We start from the raw sequence: 18260 nt of genomic DNA on the forward strand, positions 1-18260 counted from the left end.
CAATACAAAGAATTTGAAACTATAAAAGATGAAGAGAACATCAAATATTTATTGGGTGAAAAGCCAAAATGTGCAAATATGTGTCCTCCTGCCACAACCTGAGGGACAGCCAGTGAAAAGTGCAAAGTAATGTTGATAATATTTCCCATCTTGTTTTGTTTTGTCTTTCACACCAGGTCATATGTCTTCTCAGTCATGTTGAGACTGGTCTACTACCAGGTCATGTGTCTTCTCAGTCATGTTGAGACTGGTCCACTACTATTGTCTTCCATGTCATGTGTCTTCTCAGTCAGGCTGAGATTTGTCTACTACTATTGTCTTCCAGGTCATGTGACTTCTCAGTCAGACTGGTCTACTACTATTGTCTTCCATGTCATGTATCTTCTCAGTCAGGTTGAGACTGGTCTACTACCATGTCTTGTGTCTTCTCAGTCAGACTCCTCTACTACTATTGTCTTCCAGGTCATGTGTCTTCTCAGTCAGGTTGATACTGGTCTACTTCCATGTCATGTGTCTTCTCAGTCATGTTGAGACTGGTCTACTACTATTGTCTTCCATGTCATGTGTCTTCTCAGTCAGGTTGAGACTGGTCTACTACTATTGTCTTCCATGTCATGTGTCTTCTCAGTCATGTTGAGACTGGTCTACTACTATTGTCTTCCATGTCATGTGTCTTCTCAGTCAGGTTGAGACTGGTCTACTACTATTGTCTTCCATGTCATGTGTCTTCTCAGTCAGGTTGGTCTACTACTATTGTCTTCCAGGTTATGTGTCTTCTCAGTCAGGTTGAGACTGGTCTACTAATATTGTCTTCCATGTCATGTGTCTTCTCAGTCAGGTTGAGACTGGTCTACTACTACTGTCTTCCATGTCATGTGTCTTCTCAGTCAGGTTGAGAATTGTCTACTACTATTGTCTTCCAGGTCATGTGTCTTCTCAGTCAGGTTGAGACTGGTCTACTACTATTGTCTTCCAGGTCATGTGTCTTCTCAGTCAGGTTGATACTGGTCTACTACTATTGTCTTCCAGGTCATGTGTCTTCTCAGTCAGGTTGAGACTGGTCTACTACCATGTTATGTGTCTTCTCAGTCATGTTGAGACTGGTCTACTACTATTGTCTTCCATGTCATGTGTCTTCTCAGTCATGTTGAGACTGGTCTACTACTATTGTCTTCCATGTCATGTGTCCTCTCAGTCATGTTGAGCCTGGTCTACTACTATTGTCTTCCAGGTCATGTGTCTTCTCAGTCATGTTGAGACTGGTCTACTACTATTGTCTTCCATGTCATGTGTCTTCTCAGTCATGTTGAGACTGGTCTACTACTATTGTCTTCCATGTCATGTGTCTTCTCAGTCAGGTTGAGACTGGTCTACTACTACTGTCTTCCATGTCATGTGTCTTCTCAGTCAGGTTGAGAATGGTCTACTACTATTGTCTTCCAGGTCATGTGACTTCTCAGTCAGACTGGTCTACTACTATTGTCTTCCATGTCATGTGTCTTCTCAGTCAGGTTGACACTGGTCTACTACTATTGTCTTCCATGTCATGTGTCTTTTCAGTCATGTTGAGAATGGTCTACTACTATTGTCTTCCATGTCATGTGTCTTCTCAGTCAGGTTGACACTGGTCTACTACTATTGTCTTCCATGTCATGTGTCATCTCAGTCAGGTTGAGAATGGTCTACTACTATTGTCTTCCAGGTCATGTGACTTCTCAGTCATGTTGAGACTGGTCTACTACTATTGTCTTCCAGGTCATGTGTCTTCTCAGTCATGTTGAGACTAGTCTACTACTATTGTCTTCCATGTCATGTGTCTTCTCAGTCAGGTTGAGACTGGTCTACTACCATGTCATGTGTCTTCTCAGTCATGTTGAGACTGGTCTACTACTATTGTCTTCCATGTCATGTGTCTTCTCAGTCAGGTTGAGACTGGTCTACTACTATTGTCTTCCAGGTCATGTGTCTTCTCAGTCAGGTTGGTCTACTACTATTGTCTTCCAGGTCATGTGTCTTCTCAGTCAGGTTGAGACTGGTCTACTACTATTGTCTTCCATGTCATGTGTCTTCTCAGTAATGTTCACACTGGTCTACTACTATTGTCTTCCATGTCATGTGTCTTCTCAGTCATGTTGAGACTGGTCCACTACTATTGTCTTCCATGTCATGTGTCTTCTCAGTCAGGCTGAGATTCGTCTACTACTATTGTCTTCCAGGTCATGTGACTTCTCAGTCAGACTGGTCTACTACTATTGTCTTCCATGTCATGTATCTTCTCAGTCAGGTTGAGACTGGTCTACTACCATGTCATGTGTCTTCTCAGTCAGGTTGGTCTACTACTATTGTCTTCCATGTCATGTGTCTTCTCAGTCATGTTGAGACTGGTCTACTACTATTGTCTTCCATGTCATGTGTCTTCTCAGTCAGGTTGAGACTGGTCTACTACTATTGTCTTCCATGTCATGTGTCTTCTCAGTCATGTTGAGACTGGTCTACTACTATTGTCTTCCATGTCATGTGTCTTCTCAGTCAGGTTGAGACTGGTCTACTACTATTGTCTTCCAGGTTATGTGTCTTCTCAGTCAGGTTGAGACTGGTCTACTAATATTGTCTTCCATGTCATGTGTCTTCTCAGTCAGGTTGAGACTGGTCTACTACTACTGTCTTCCATGTCATGTGTCTTCTCAGTCAGGTTGAGAATTGTCTACTACTATTGTCTTCCAGGTCATGTGTCTTCTCAGTCAGGTTGAGACTGGTCTACTACTATTGTCTTCCAGGTCATGTGTCTTCTCAGTCAGGTTGATACTGGTCTACTACTATTGTCTTCCAGGTCATGTGTCTTCTCAGTCAGGTTGAGACTGGTCTACTACCATGTTATGTGTCTTCTCAGTCATGTTGAGACTGGTCTACTACTATTGTCTTCCATGTCATTTGTCTTCTCAGTCATGTTGAGACTGGTCTACTACTATTGTCTTCCATGTCATGTGTCCTCTCAGTCATGTTAAGCCTGGTCTACTACTATTGTCTTCCAGGTCATGTGTCTTCTCAGTCATGTTGAGACTGGTCTACTACTATTGTCTTCCATGTCTTGTGTCTTCTCAGTCATGTTGAGACTGGTCTACTACTATTGTCTTCCATGTCATGTGTCTTCTCAGTCAGTTTGAGACTGGTCTACTACTACTGTCTTCCATGTCATGTGTCTTCTCAGTCAGGTTGAGAATGGTCTACTACTATTGTCTTCCAGGTCATGTGACTTCTCAGTCAGACTGGTCTACTACTATTGTCTTCCATGTCATGTGTCTTCTCAGTCAGGTTGACACTGGTCTACTACTATTGTCTTCCATGTCATGTGTCTTCTCAGTCATGTTGAGAATGGTCTACTACTATTGTCTTCCATGTCATGTGTCTTCTCAGTCAGGTTGACACTGGTCTACTACTATTGTCTTCCATGTCATGTGTCTTCTCAGTCAGGTTGAGAATGGTCTACTACTATTGTCTTCCAGGTCATGTGACTTCTCAGTCATGTTGAGACTGGTCTACTACTATTGTCTTCCATGTCATGTGTCTTCTCAGTCAGGTTGAGACTGGTATACTACCATGTCATGTGTCTTCTCAGTCAGGTTGAGACTGGTATACTACCATGTCATGTGTCTTCTCAGTCATGTTGAGACTGGTCTACTACTATTGTCTTCCAGGTCATGTGTCTTCTCAGTCAGGTTGAGACTGGTATACTACCATGTCATGTGTCTTCTCAGTCAGGTTGAGACTGGTATACTACCATGTCATGTGTCTTCTCAGTCATGTTGAGACTGGTCTACTACTATTGTCTTCCAGGTCATGTGTCTTCTCAGTCAGGTTGAGACTGGTATACTACCATGGCATGTGTCTTCTCAGTCATGTTGAGACTGGTCTACTACTATTGTCTTCCATGTCATGTGTCTTCTCAGTCAGGTTGAGAATGGTCTACTACTATTGTCTTCCATGTCATGTGTCTTCTCAGTCAGACTGGTCTACTACTATTGTCTTCCATGTCATGTGTCTTCTCAGTCATGTTGAGACTGGTCTACTACTATTGTCTTCCATGTCATGTGTCTTCTCAGTCATGTTGAGACTGGTCTACTACTATTGTCTTCCATGTCATGTGTCTTCTCAGTCAGGTTGAGACTGGTCTACTACTACTGTCTTCCATGTCATGTGTCTTCTCAGTCAGGTTGAGATAGGTCTACTACTATTGTCTTCCAGGTCATGTGACTTCTCAGTCAGACTGGTCTACTACTATTGTCTTCCATGTCATGTGTCTTCTCAGTCATGTTGAGACTGGTCTACTACTATTGTCTTCCATGTCATGTGTCTTCTCAGTCAGGTTGAGACTGGTCTACTACTATTGTCTTCCAGGTTATGTGTCTTCTCAGTCAGGTTGAGACTGGTCTACTAATATTGTCTTCCATGTCATGTGTCTTCTCAGTCAGGTTGAGACTGGTCTACTACTACTGTCTTCCATGTCATGTGTCTTCTCAGTCAGGTTGAGAATTGTCTACTACTATTGTCTTCCAGGTCATGTGTCTTCTCAGTCAGGTTGAGACTGGTCTACTACTATTGTCTTCCAGGTCATGTGTCTTCTCAGTCAGGTTGATACTGGTCTACTACTATTGTCTTCCAGGTCATGTGTCTTCTCAGTCAGGTTGAGACTGGTCTACTACCATGTTATGTGTCTTCTCAGTCATGTTGAGACTGGTCTACTACTATTGTCTTCCATGTCATTTGTCTTCTCAGTCATGTTGAGACTGGTCTACTACTATTGTCTTCCATGTCATGTGTCCTCTCAGTCATGTTGAGCCTGGTCTACTACTATTGTCTTCCAGGTCATGTGTCTTCTCAGTCATGTTGAGACTGGTCTACTACTATTGTCTTCCATGTCTTGTGTCTTCTCAGTCATGTTGAGACTGGTCTACTACTATTGTCTTCCATGTCATGTGTCTTCTCAGTCAGGTTGAGACTGGTCTACTACTATTGTCTTCCATGTCATGTGTCTTCTCAGTCATGTTGAGACTGGTCTACTACTATTGTCTTCCATGTCATGTGTCTTCTCAGTCAGGTTGAGACTGGTCTACTACTATTGTCTTCCATGTCATGTGTCTTCTCAGTCAGGTTGGTCTACTACTATTGTCTTCCAGGTTATGTGTCTTCTCAGTCAGGTTGAGACTGGTCTACTAATATTGTCTTCCATGTCATGTGTCTTCTCAGTCAGGTTGAGACTGGTCTACTACTACTGTCTTCCATGTCATGTGTCTTCTCAGTCAGGTTGAGAATTGTCTACTACTATTGTCTTCCAGGTCATGTGTCTTCTCAGTCAGGTTGAGACTGGTCTACTACTATTGTCTTCCAGGTCATGTGTCTTCTCAGTCAGGTTGATACTGGTCTACTACTATTGTCTTCCAGGTCATGTGTCTTCTCAGTCAGGTTGAGACTGGTCTACTACCATGTTATGTGTCTTCTCAGTCATGTTGAGACTGGTCTACTACTATTGTCTTCCATGTCATGTGTCTTCTCAGTCATGTTGAGACTGGTCTACTACTATTGTCTTCCATGTCATGTGTCCTCTCAGTCATGTTGAGCCTGGTCTACTACTATTGTCTTCCAGGTCATGTGTCTTCTCAGTCATGTTGAGACTGGTCTACTACTATTGTCTTCCATGTCATGTGTCTTCTCAGTCATGTTGAGACTGGTCTACTACTATTGTCTTCCATGTCATGTGTCTTCTCAGTCAGGTTGAGACTGGTCTACTACTACTGTCTTCCATGTCATGTGTCTTCTCAGTCAGGTTGAGAATGGTCTACTACTATTGTCTTCCAGGTCATGTGACTTCTCAGTCAGACTGGTCTACTACTATTGTCTTCCATGTCATGTGTCTTCTCAGTCAGGTTGACACTGGTCTACTACTATTGTCTTCCATGTCATGTGTCTTTTCAGTCATGTTGAGAATGGTCTACTACTATTGTCTTCCATGTCATGTGTCTTCTCAGTCAGGTTGACACTGGTCTACTACTATTGTCTTCCATGTCATGTGTCATCTCAGTCAGGTTGAGAATGGTCTACTACTATTGTCTTCCAGGTCATGTGACTTCTCAGTCATGTTGAGACTGGTCTACTACTATTGTCTTCCAGGTCATGTGTCTTCTCAGTCATGTTGAGACTAGTCTACTACTATTGTCTTCCATGTCATGTGTCTTCTCAGTCAGGTTGAGACTGGTCTACTACCATGTCATGTGTCTTCTCAGTCATGTTGAGACTGGTCTACTACTATTGTCTTCCATGTCATGTGTCTTCTCAGTCAGGTTGAGACTGGTCTACTACTATTGTCTTCCAGGTCATGTGTCTTCTCAGTCAGGTTGGTCTACTACTATTGTCTTCCAGGTCATGTGTCTTCTCAGTCAGGTTGAGACTGGTCTACTACTATTGTCTTCCATGTCATGTGTCTTCTCAGTAATGTTCACACTGGTCTACTACTATTGTCTTCCATGTCATGTGTCTTCTCAGTCATGTTGAGACTGGTCCACTACTATTGTCTTCCATGTCATGTGTCTTCTCAGTCAGGCTGAGATTCGTCTACTACTATTGTCTTCCAGGTCATGTGACTTCTCAGTCAGACTGGTCTACTACTATTGTCTTCCATGTCATGTATCTTCTCAGTCAGGTTGAGACTGGTCTACTACCATGTCATGTGTCTTCTCAGTCAGGTTGGTCTACTACTATTGTCTTCCATGTCATGTGTCTTCTCAGTCATGTTGAGACTGGTCTACTACTATTGTCTTCCATGTCATGTGTCTTCTCAGTCAGGTTGAGACTGGTCTACTACTATTGTCTTCCATGTCATGTGTCTTCTCAGTCATGTTGAGACTGGTCTACTACTATTGTCTTCCATGTCATGTGTCTTCTCAGTCAGGTTGAGACTGGTCTACTACTATTGTCTTCCAGGTTATGTGTCTTCTCAGTCAGGTTGAGACTGGTCTACTAATATTGTCTTCCATGTCATGTGTCTTCTCAGTCAGGTTGAGCACGGGTTCCTACTACGACTGTCTTCCTGGTCATGTGTCCTTCTAATCAGGTTGAGAATTGTCTACTACTATTGTCTTCCAGGTCATGTGTCTTCCTCAGTCAGGTTGAGAACTGGTCTACTACTATTGTCTTCAGGTCATGTGTCTTCTCAGTCAGGTTGATACTGGTCTACTACTAATTGTCTTCCAGGTCATGTGTCTTCTCAGTCAGAGGTGAGACTGGTCTTACTACCATGTTATGTGTCTTCTCAGTCATGTTGAGACTGGTCCTTACGACTATTGTCTTCCATGTCATTTGTCTTCTCAGTCATGTTGAGACTGGTCTAGGGCTACTATTGTCTTCCATGTCATTTGTCCTCTCAGTCATGTTAAGCCCTGGGTCTACTACTATTGTCTTCCAGGTCATGTGTCTTCTCAGTCATGTTGAGACTGGTCTACTACTAATTGTCTTCCAGTGTCTTGTGTCTTCTCAGTCATGTTGAGACTGGTCTACTACTATTGTCTTCCATTCATGTTCTTTCAGTCAGGTTGAGACTGGTCTAATACTTGGTCTTCATGTTCATGTGTCTTCTCATCATGATATGGTCTACTATATTGTCTTCCATGTCATGTGTCTTTCTCAGTCAGGTTGAGACTGGTCTACTACACTGTCTTCCATGTCATGTGTCTTCTCAGTCAGGTGAGAATTGTCTACTACTATTGTCTTCCAGGTCATGTGTCTCCTCAGTCAGTTGAGACTGGTCTACTACTATTGTCTTCCAGTCATGTGTCTTCTCATGCAGGTTGATACTGGTCTACTACTATTGTCTTCCAGGTCATGTGTCTTCTCAGAGTCAGGTTGAGACGGTCTACTGACCATGGTCTATGTGTCTTCTCAGTCAGTTGAGACTGGTCTACTACATTGTCTTCCATGTCATGTGTCTTCTCAGTCATGTTTGACGGTCTACTACTATTGTCTTCCATGTCATGTGTCCTCTCAGTCATGTTGAGCCTGGTCTACTACATTGTCTTCCAGGTCATGTGTCTTCTCAGTTCGAGTTGAGACTGTCTACTACTATTGTCTTCCATGTCATGTGTCTTCTCAGTCATGTGAGACTGGTCTACTACTATTGTCTTCCATGTCATGGTGTCTTCTCAGTCAGGTTGGACTGGTCTACTACTACTGTCTTCCATGTCATGGTGTCTTCCTCAGTCAGGTTGAGAATGGTCTACTACTATTGTCTTCCAGGTCATGTGACTTCTCAGTCAGACTGTCTACTACTATGTCTTCCATGTCATGTGTCTTTCTCATGTCAGGTTGACACTGTTCTACTACTATTGTCTTCCATGTCATGTGTTTTTCAGTCATGTTAGAATGGTCTAACTACTATTGTCTTCCATGTCATGTGTCTTCTCAGTCAGGTTGACATCGTCTACTACTATTGTCTTCCAGTGTCATTGTCTTCTCAGTCAGTTGAGATGGTCTACTACTATTGTCTTCCAGGTCATGTGGACTTCTCAGTCTGTTGAGACTTGTCTACTACTATTGTCTTCCAGGTCATGTGTTCTTCTCAGTCATGTTGAGACTGGTCTACTACTATTCATGTGTCTTCTCAGCTCTGTTGAGATCTGGTCTACTACTATTTTCTTCATGTCATGTGTCTTCTCGTCAGGTTGAGACTGGTCTACTACTATTGTCTTCCAGGTCATGTGTTTCTCAGTCAGGTTGGGTCTACTACTAGTTTAGTCTTCCAGGTCATGTGTCTTCTCAGTCAGTTGAGACTGGTCTACTACTATTGTCTTCCATGTCATGTGTCTTCTCAGTAGTTGCAATGGTCTACTACTATTGTCTTCCATGTCATGTGTCTTCTCAGTCATGTTGAGACTGTTCACTTACTATTGTCTTCCATGTCATGTGTCTTCTCAGTCAGGCTTGGATCATCTACTACTATTGTCTTCCAGGTCATGTGCTTCTCAGTCAGTTGAGACTGGTCTCCTTAAACTTCTTATTGCTTTCCTATGTCATGTTCTTCTCAGTCAGGTTGAGACTGTCTACTACCATGTCTTTGTGTCTCTCAGTCAGACTTCTACTACTATTGTCTTCCAGTCATGTGTCTTCTCAGTCAGGTTGAGACTGGTTACTACCTGTCATGTGTCTTCTCATCAGGTGGTCTACTACTATTGTCTCCAGTCATGTGTCTCTCATTCAGTTGAGACTGGTCTACTACTATTGTCTTCCATGTCATGTGTCTTGCTCAAGTCAGCTGAGACGGGTCTTACTACTATTGTCTTCCATGTCATGTGTCTTCTCAGTCATGCTTGAGACTGTCTACTACTATTGTCTTCCATGTCATGTGTCTCTCAGTCAGTTGAACTGGTCTACTACTATTGTCTTCCATGTCACATGTGTCTTCTCAGTCAGGTTGGTCTACTACTATTGTCTTCCAGGTTATGTGTCTTCTCGTCAGGTTGAGACTGGTCTACTATATTGATCTTCCATGTCAGGTGTCTTCTCAGTCAGTGAGACTGGTCTACTACTATGTCTTCCATGTCATGTGTCTTCTCAGTCAGGTTGAGAATTGTCTACTACTTTGTCTTCCAGTCATGTGTCTTCTCAGTCAGGTTGAGACTGGTCTACTACTATTGTCTTCCAGGTCTGTGTCTTCTCAGTCAGGTTGATACTGGTCTATTACTATTGTCTTCCAGGTCATGTGTCTTCTCAGTCAGGTTGAACTGGTCTACTACCATGTTATGTGTCTTCTCAGTCATGTTGAGACTGGTCTACTACTATTGTCTTCCATGTCATGTGTCCTTCTCAGTCATGTTGAGACTGGTCACTACTATTGTCTTCCATGTCGTGTGTTCTCAGTCATGTTGAGAGCCGGTCTACTACTATTGCTTCCAGGTCATGTGTCTTCTCAGTCAGTTGAGACTGGTCTACTACACTATTGTCCTTCCATGTCATGTGTCTTCTCAGTCAGTTGAGACTGGTCTAATCTATTGTCTTCCATGTCATGTGTCTTCTCATTCAGGTAGACTGGTCTACTACTACTGCTTCCATGTCAGTGTTCTCTCAGTCAGGTTGAGAATGGTCTACTACTATTGTCTTCCAGGTCATGTCTTCTCAGTCAGACTGGTCTACTACTATTGTCTCTCCATGTCTCTTGTCTTCTCAGTCGGTTGACACTGGTCTACTACTATTGTCTTCCATGTCATGTGACTTTTCAGTCATGTTGAGAATGGTCTACTACTATTGTCTTCCATGTCATGTGTCCTTCCAGTCAGGTTGACACTGGTCTACTACTATTGTCTTCCATGTCATGTGTCTTCTCAGTCAGTTTTGAGAATGGTCTACTACTATTGTCTTCCAGGTCATGTGACTTCTCAGTCATGTTGAGACTGTCTACTACTATTGTCTTCCAGGTCATGTGTCTTCTCAGTCATGTTGAGACTAGTCTACTACTATTGTCTTCCATGTCATGTGTCTTTTCAGTCATGTTGAGAATGGTCTACTACTATTGTCTTCCATGTCATGTGTCTTCTCAGTCAGGTTGACACTGGTCTACTACTATTGTCTTCCAGGTCATGTGTCTTCTCAGTCAGGTTGAGATGGTCTACTCATATTGTCTTCCATGTCGTGTGTCTCTCAGTCAGGTTGAGACTGGTCTACTACTACTGTCTTCCATGTCATGTGTCTTCTCAGTCAGGTTGAGATTGGTCTACTACTATTGTCTTCCAGGTCATGTGTCTCTCAGTCAGGTTGAGACTGGTCTACTACTATTGTCTTCCAGGTCATGTGTCTTCTCAGTCAGGTTGAACTGGTCTACTACTATTGCTTCCAGGTCATGTGTCTTCTCAGTCAGGTTGAGACTGGTCTACTACATGTTTCATGTCAGTCTTCTCAGTCATGTTGGACTGGTCTACTACTATTGTCTTCCATGTCATGTGTCTTCTCAGTCATGTTGAGACTGGTCTACTACTATTGTCTTCCATGTCATGTGTCCTCTCAGTCAGGTGAGCCTGGTCTACTACTATGTCTTCCAGGTCATGTGTCTCTCAGTCATGTTGAATACTGGTCCTACTACTATTGTCTTCCATGTCATGTGTCTTCTCAGTCATGTTGAGACTGGTCTACACTATTGTCTTCATGTCATGTGTCTTCTCAGTCAGGTTGAGACTGGTCTACTACTACTGTTTCCATGTCATGTGTCTTCTCAGTCAGGTTGAGAATGTCTACTACTATTGTCTTCCAGTCATGTGCTTCTCAGTCAGAACTGGTCTACTACTATGTCTTCCATGTCATGTGTCTTCTCAGTCAGGTTGACACTAGGTCTACTACTATTGTCTTCCATGTCATGTGTCTTTTCAGTCATGTTGAGATGGTCTACTACTATGGTCTTCCATGTCATTGTCTTCTCAGTCAGGTTGAACTGGTCTACTACTATTGTCTTCCATGTGCATTGTCTTCTCAGTCAGGTTGAGAATGGTCTACTACTATTGTCTTCCAGTCTGTGCTTTCTCAGTCATGTTGAGAACTGGTCTACTACATTGTCTTCCAGTCATGTGTCTTCTCAGTCATGTTGAGACTGGTCTACTACCTATGTCTGTGTCTTCTCAGTCATGTTGAGACTGGTCTACTACTATTGTCTTCCATGTCATGGTGTCTTCTCAGTCAGGTTGAGACTGGTCTACTACTATTGTCTTCCAGTCATGTGTCTTTCTCAGTCAGTGTTTGGTCTACTACTATTGTCTTCCATGGTCATGTGTCTTCTCAGTCAGGTTGAGACTGGTCTACTACTATTGTCTTCCATGTCATGTGTCTTCTCAGTAATGGTCAACTGGTCTACTACTATTGTCCTTCCATTTCATGGGTCTTCTCAGTCAGTTGAGACTGGTCACTACTATTGTCTTCCATGTCATGTGTCTTCTCAGTCAGTGAGATTCATCTACTACATTGTCTTCCAGTCATGTGCTTCTCATTCAGACTGGTCTTACTCTATTGTCTTCCTGTCATGTGTCTTCTCAGTCAGGTTGAGACTGGTCTAACTATGTCTTGTGTCTGTCTCAGTCAGGTACTTCTACTACTATTGTCTTCCAGGTCATGTGTCTCTCAGTCAGGTTGGACTGGCTACTACTATTGTCCATGTGTGTCTTCTCAGTCAGGTTGAGTCTCTACTATTGTCTATCCATGTCTGTGTCTTCTCAGTCAGTTGAGACTGGTCTACTACTATTGTCTTCCATGTCATGTGTCTTCTCAGTCAGGTTGAGACTGGTCTACACTATTGTCTTCCATGTCATGTGTCTTCTCAGTCATGGTGAGACTGGTCTACTACTATTGTCTTCCAGTGTCATGTGTCTTCTCAGTCAGGTTGAGACTGGTCTACTACTATTGTCTTCCATGTCATGTGTCTCTCAGTCAGGTTGAGTGCTACTACTATTGTCTTCCATGTATGTGTCTTCTCAGTCATGTTGAGACTGGTCTACTATATTGTCTTCCAGTTCATGTGTCTCTCAGTCAGTTGAGACTGGTCTACTACTACTGTCTTCATGTCATGTGTCTTCTCAGTCGGGTTGAGAATTGTCTACTACTATTGTCTTCCAGGTCATGTGTCTTCTCATTCAGGTTGAGAATGTCCTACTACTACTGTCTTCCATGTCATTGGTCTTCTCAGTCAGGTTGATACTGGTCTATACTATTGTCTTCCAGGTCATGTGTCTTCTCAGTCAGGTTGAGATGGTCTACTACTGTCTATGTGTCTCTCAGTCATGTTGAGACTGGTCTACTACTATTGTCTTCCATGTCATGTGTCTCTCAGTCATTTGAGACTGGTCTACTACTTTGTCTTCCATGTCATGTGTCTCTCATGCTCATGTTGACCTGGTCTACTACTATTGTCTTCCAGGTCATGTGTCTTCTCAGTCATGGTTGAGACTGGTCTACTACGTATTGTCTTCCATGTCATGTGTCTTCTTCAGTCATTGTTGAGACTGGTCTAATCTATTGTCTTCCATGTCATGTGTCTTTCTCAGTCAGGTTAGACTGGTCTACTACTACTGCTTCCATGCATGTGTCTTCTCAGTCAGGTTGAGAATGGTCTACTACTATTGTCTTCCAGGTCTATGACTTCTCAGTCAGACTGGTCTACTACTATTGTCTTCCATGTCATGTGTCTTCTCATCAGGTTGACACTGGTCTACTACTATTGTCTTCCATGTCCATTTGTCTTCTTCAGTCATGTTGAGAATGGTCTACTACTATTGTCTTCCATGTCATGTGTCTTCTCAGTCAGGTTGACACTGGTCTAACTACTATTGTCTTCCATGTCATGTGTCTTCTCAGTCAGGTTAAATGGTCTACTACTATTGTCTTCCAGGTCATGTGCTTCTCAGTCATGTTGAGACTGGTCTACTACTATTGTCTTCCAGGTCATGTGTCTTCTCAGTCAGTTGAGACTGGTCTACTACTATTGTCTTCCATGTCATGTGTCTTTTCAGTCATGTTGAAATGGTCTACTACTATTGTCTTCATGTCATGTGTCTTCTCAGTCAGGTTGACTGGTCTACTACTATTGTCTTCCATGTCATGTGTTCTTCTCAGTCAGGTTGAGAATGGTTCTACTACTATTGTCTTCCATGTCATGTGTCTTCTCAGTCAGGTTGACACTGGTCTCACTGACCATGTCATGTGTCTTCTCAGTCATGTTAGACTGGTCTACTACTATTGTCTTCCATGTCATGTGTCTTCTCAGTCAGTTGAGACTGGTCTACTACTATTGTCTTCCAGTCATGTGTTTTCTCAGTCAGTTTGGTCTACTACTATTGTCTTCCGGTCATGTGTTTCTCAGTCAGGTTAGAATGGTCTACTACTATTGTCTTCCATGTCATGTGTCTTCTCAGTAATGTTCACAACTGTCTCTACTACTTTGTCTTCCATGTCATGTGTCTTCTCAGTCATGTTGAACTGGTCACTACTATTGTCTTCCATGTCATGTGTCTTCTCAGTCATGTTGAGACTGGTCTACTACTATTGTCTTCCAGGTCATGTGACTCTCCAGTCAGACTGGTCTACTACTATGTCTTCCATGTCATGTGACTTCTCAGTCAGGTTGAGACTGGTCTACTACCTGTCATTGTGTCTTCTCAGTCAGTAGACTCTACTACTATTGTCTTCCAGGTCATGTTCTTCTCAGTCAGGTTTGAGACTGGTCTACTACCATGTCATGTGTCTTCTCAGTCATGTTGAGACTGGTCTACTATATTGTCTTCCGATGTCATGTGTCTTTCTCATCATGTTGAGACTAGTCTACTACTATTGTCTTCCAGGTCATGTGTCTTCTCAGTCAGGTTGAAACTGGTCTACTACTATTGTCTTCCATGTCATGTTTCTTCTCAGTAATGTTCACACTGGTCTACTACTATTGTCTTCCATGTCATGTGTCTTCTCAGTCAGGTTGAGACTGGTCTACTACCATGTCATGTGTCTTCTCAGTCGTGTTGAGACTGGTCTACTACTATTGTCTTCCAGGTCATGTGACTTCTCAGTCAGATTGGTCTACTACTATTGTCTTCCATGTCATGTGTCTTCTCAGTCATGTTGAGACTGGTCTCCTACTATTGTCTTCCATGTCATGTGTCGTCTCAGTTATGTTGAGACTGGTCTCCTACTATTGTCTTCCAGGTCATGTGTCTTCTCAGTCATGTTGAGACTGGTCTACTACTATTGTCTTCCAGTCATGTCTTCTCAGTCACTGGTCACTACTATGTCTTCACATGTCATGTGTCTTCTCAGTCATGTTGAGACTAGGTCTACTACTATTGTCTTCCATGTCATGTGTCTTCTCAGTCAGGTTGAGACTGTGTCTACTACCATGTCATGTGTCTTCTCAGTCATGTTGAGACTGGTCTACTACTATTGTCTTCCATGTCATGTGTCTTCTCAGTCAGGTTGAGACTGGTCTACTACTATTGTCTTCCAGGTCATGTGTCTCCAGTCAGGTTGTTCTACTACTATTGTCTTCCATGTCATGTGTCCTTCTCGTCAGGTTGAGACTGGTCTACTACTATTGTCTTCCATGTCATGTGTCTTCTCAGTCAGGTTGAGACTGGTCTACTACTATTGTCTTCCAGGTCATGTGACTTCTCAGTCAGACTGGTCTACTACTATTGTCTTCCATGTCATGTATCTTCTCAGTCAGGTTGAGACTGGTCTACTACCATGTCTTGTGTCTTCTCAGTCAGACTACTCTACTACTATTGTCTTCCAGGTCATGTGTCTTCTCAGTCAGGTTGAGACTGGTCTACTACCATGTCATGTGTCTTCTCAGTCATGTTGAGACTGGTCTACTACTATTGTCTTCCATGTCATGTGTCTTCTCAGTCATGTTGAGACTAGTCCACTACTATTGTCTTCCAGGTCATGTGTCTTCTCAGTCAGGTTGAGACTGGTCTACTACTATTGTCTTCCATGTCATGTTTCTTCTCAGTAATGTTCACACTGGTCTACTACTATTGTCTTCCATGTCATGTGTCTTCTCAGTCATGTTGAGACTGGTCCACTACTATTGTCTTCCATGTCATGTGTCTTCTCAGTCAGGTTGAGACTGGTCTACTACTATTGTCTTCCAGGTCTTGTGACTTCTCAGTCAGACTGGTCTACTACTATTGTCTTCCATGTCATGTATCTTCTCAGTCAGGTTGAGACTGGTCTACTACCATGTCTTATGTCTTCTCAGTCAGACTACTCTACTACTATTGTCTTCCATGTCATGTATCTTCTCAGTCAGGTTGACACTGGTCTACTACCATGTCATGTGTCTTCTCAGTCAGGTTGGTCTACTACTATTGTCTTCCATGTCATGTGTCTTCTCAGTCATGTTGAGACTGGTCTACTACTATTGTCTTCCATGTCATATGTCTTCTCAGTTATGTTGAGACTGGTCTACTACTATTGTCTTCCATGTCATGTGTCTTCTCAGTCAGGTTGAGACTGGTCACTACTATTGTCTTCCATGTCATGTGTCTTCTCAGTCATGTTGAGATTGCTCTACTACTATTGTCTTCCAGGTCATGTGTCTTCTCTGTCAGGTTGAGACTGGTCTACTACTATTGTCTTCCATGTCATGTGTCTTCTCAGTCATGTTGAGATTGCTCTACTACTATTGTCTTCCAGGTCATGTGTCTTCTCTGTCAGGTTGAGACTGGTCTACTACTATTGTCTTCCAGGTCATGTGTCTTCTCAGTCAGGTTGAGACTGGTCTACTACCATGTCATGTGTCTTCTCAGTCATGTTGAGACTGGTCTACTACTATTGTCTTCCATGTCATGTGTCTTCTCAGTCAGGTTGAGACTGGTCTACTACTATTGTCTTCCAGGTCATGTGTCTTCTCAGTCAGGTTGGTCTACTACTATTGTCTTCCATGTCATGTGTCTTCTCAGTCATGTTGAGACTGGTCTACTACTATTGTCTTCCATGTCATGTGTCCTCTCAGTCATGTTGAGACTGGTCTACTACTATTGTCTTCCAGGTCATGTGTCTTCTCAGTCATGTTGAGACTGGTCTACTACTATTGTCTTCCATGTCATGTGTCTTCTCAGTCATGTTGAGACTGGTCTACTACTATTGTCTTCCATGTCATGTGTCTTCTCAGTCAGGTTGAGACTGGTCACTACTATTGTCTTCCAGGTCATGTGTCTTCTCAGTCAGGTTGAGACTGGTCTACTACCATGTCATGTGTCTTCTCAGTCATGTTGAGACTGGTCTACTACTATTGTCTTCCATGTCATGTGTCTTCTCAGTCATGTTGAGACTGGTCTACTACTATTGTCTTCCAGGTCATGTGTCTTCTCAGTCATGTTCACACTGGTCTACTACCAGGTCATGTGTCTTCTCAGTCATGTTGACACTGGTCTACTACCAGGTCATGTGTCTTCTCAGTCATGTTGACACTGGTCTACTACCAGGTCATGTGTCTTCTCAGTCATGTTGACACTGGTCTACTACCAGGTCATGTGTCTTCTCAGTCATGTTGAGACTGGTCTACTACTATTGTCTTCCAGGTCATGTGACTTCTCAGTCATGTTCACACTGGTCTACTACTGCTTTAATGTATTGTTGTTCTGATTAATATTGTTGTTGTAGTTGTTGTTAATGGTAATCCCATGTTCACTACTACTATTATTATTGCCTTTGGTCCCACCATTTATTTATATATATATTCATATTTTTTTCTATATGTATACTTTGACAATGTAAGTAATAATGAACTTGCCATGTCAATAAAGAGAGAGATCAATTGAATTGAATTGAATTGAGAGAGAGAGAGAGACAGAGAGAGAGAGACAGAGAGAGAGAGAGTGAGAGAGAGACAGAGAGAGAGTGAGAGTGAGAGTGTGAGAGAGAGAGAGAGAGAGAGAGAGACAGAAAGAGAGGCAGAGAGAGAGAGGCAGAGAGAGAGAGGCAGAGAGAGAGAGAGTGAGAGAGAGAGCGAGAGAGAGAGAGAGACAGAGAGAGGCAGAGAGAGTGAGAGAGTGAGAGAGAGAGAGAGAGAGAGAGAGAGAGAGAGAGAGAGAGAGAGAGAGACTGAGAGAGAGGGAGAGAGAGGAAGCCAGACAGAGAGAGAGAGAGAGGCAGAGAGAGAGAAAGAAAGTGTGAGAGAGAAGCAGAGAGGCAGAGAGATAAAGACAGAGAGAGAGGGCTTTGTTATGTTTACTCTAGCTCTTAGAGTGAATCTGACTCTAAGCTGGATTCACTACTGGGTTAAAACAAAATGGAGAATGGCTGTGGGACTTAGCCATGCCACAGCTTGCTGACAACTCCTGGCTGGTTGAACTTCCTATCCAATTCAGGTGGGGATTTCCTAGAAATATAATGACCAGAAGGGACTTTTAACTGGGTGACAGCAGAGAGGCCATGGGACTTTGTCACACCTCACTGAATAGATACGGCCTGTCTGGACCATCAGGTGAAGGTGATCAAACGACGTAGAAATAGAATGACTAGAACGTGAACACCTATTGTGTAATGTAATTCTATATCTGTTTGGGATTTCCCAGGCTGATTCTGTTATTAAGACTGGGAGCTGTTGAAACATTGGTCAAGACCTTACTGAGGACGTGTAGACATTTCTATCAAACACTCAAATAACCCATTCAACAGTTTTAGATGAAGTTTTGTGGAAAAAGAACTGGGGGGGCAAAATATATTTCTCCCATGGGCAAAGAAATTCA

This window comes from Salvelinus namaycush, chromosome 35 (assembly GCF_016432855.1).
Source record: "Salvelinus namaycush isolate Seneca chromosome 35, SaNama_1.0, whole genome shotgun sequence".
NCBI classification, from domain to species: Eukaryota; Metazoa; Chordata; class Actinopteri; order Salmoniformes; family Salmonidae; genus Salvelinus; species Salvelinus namaycush.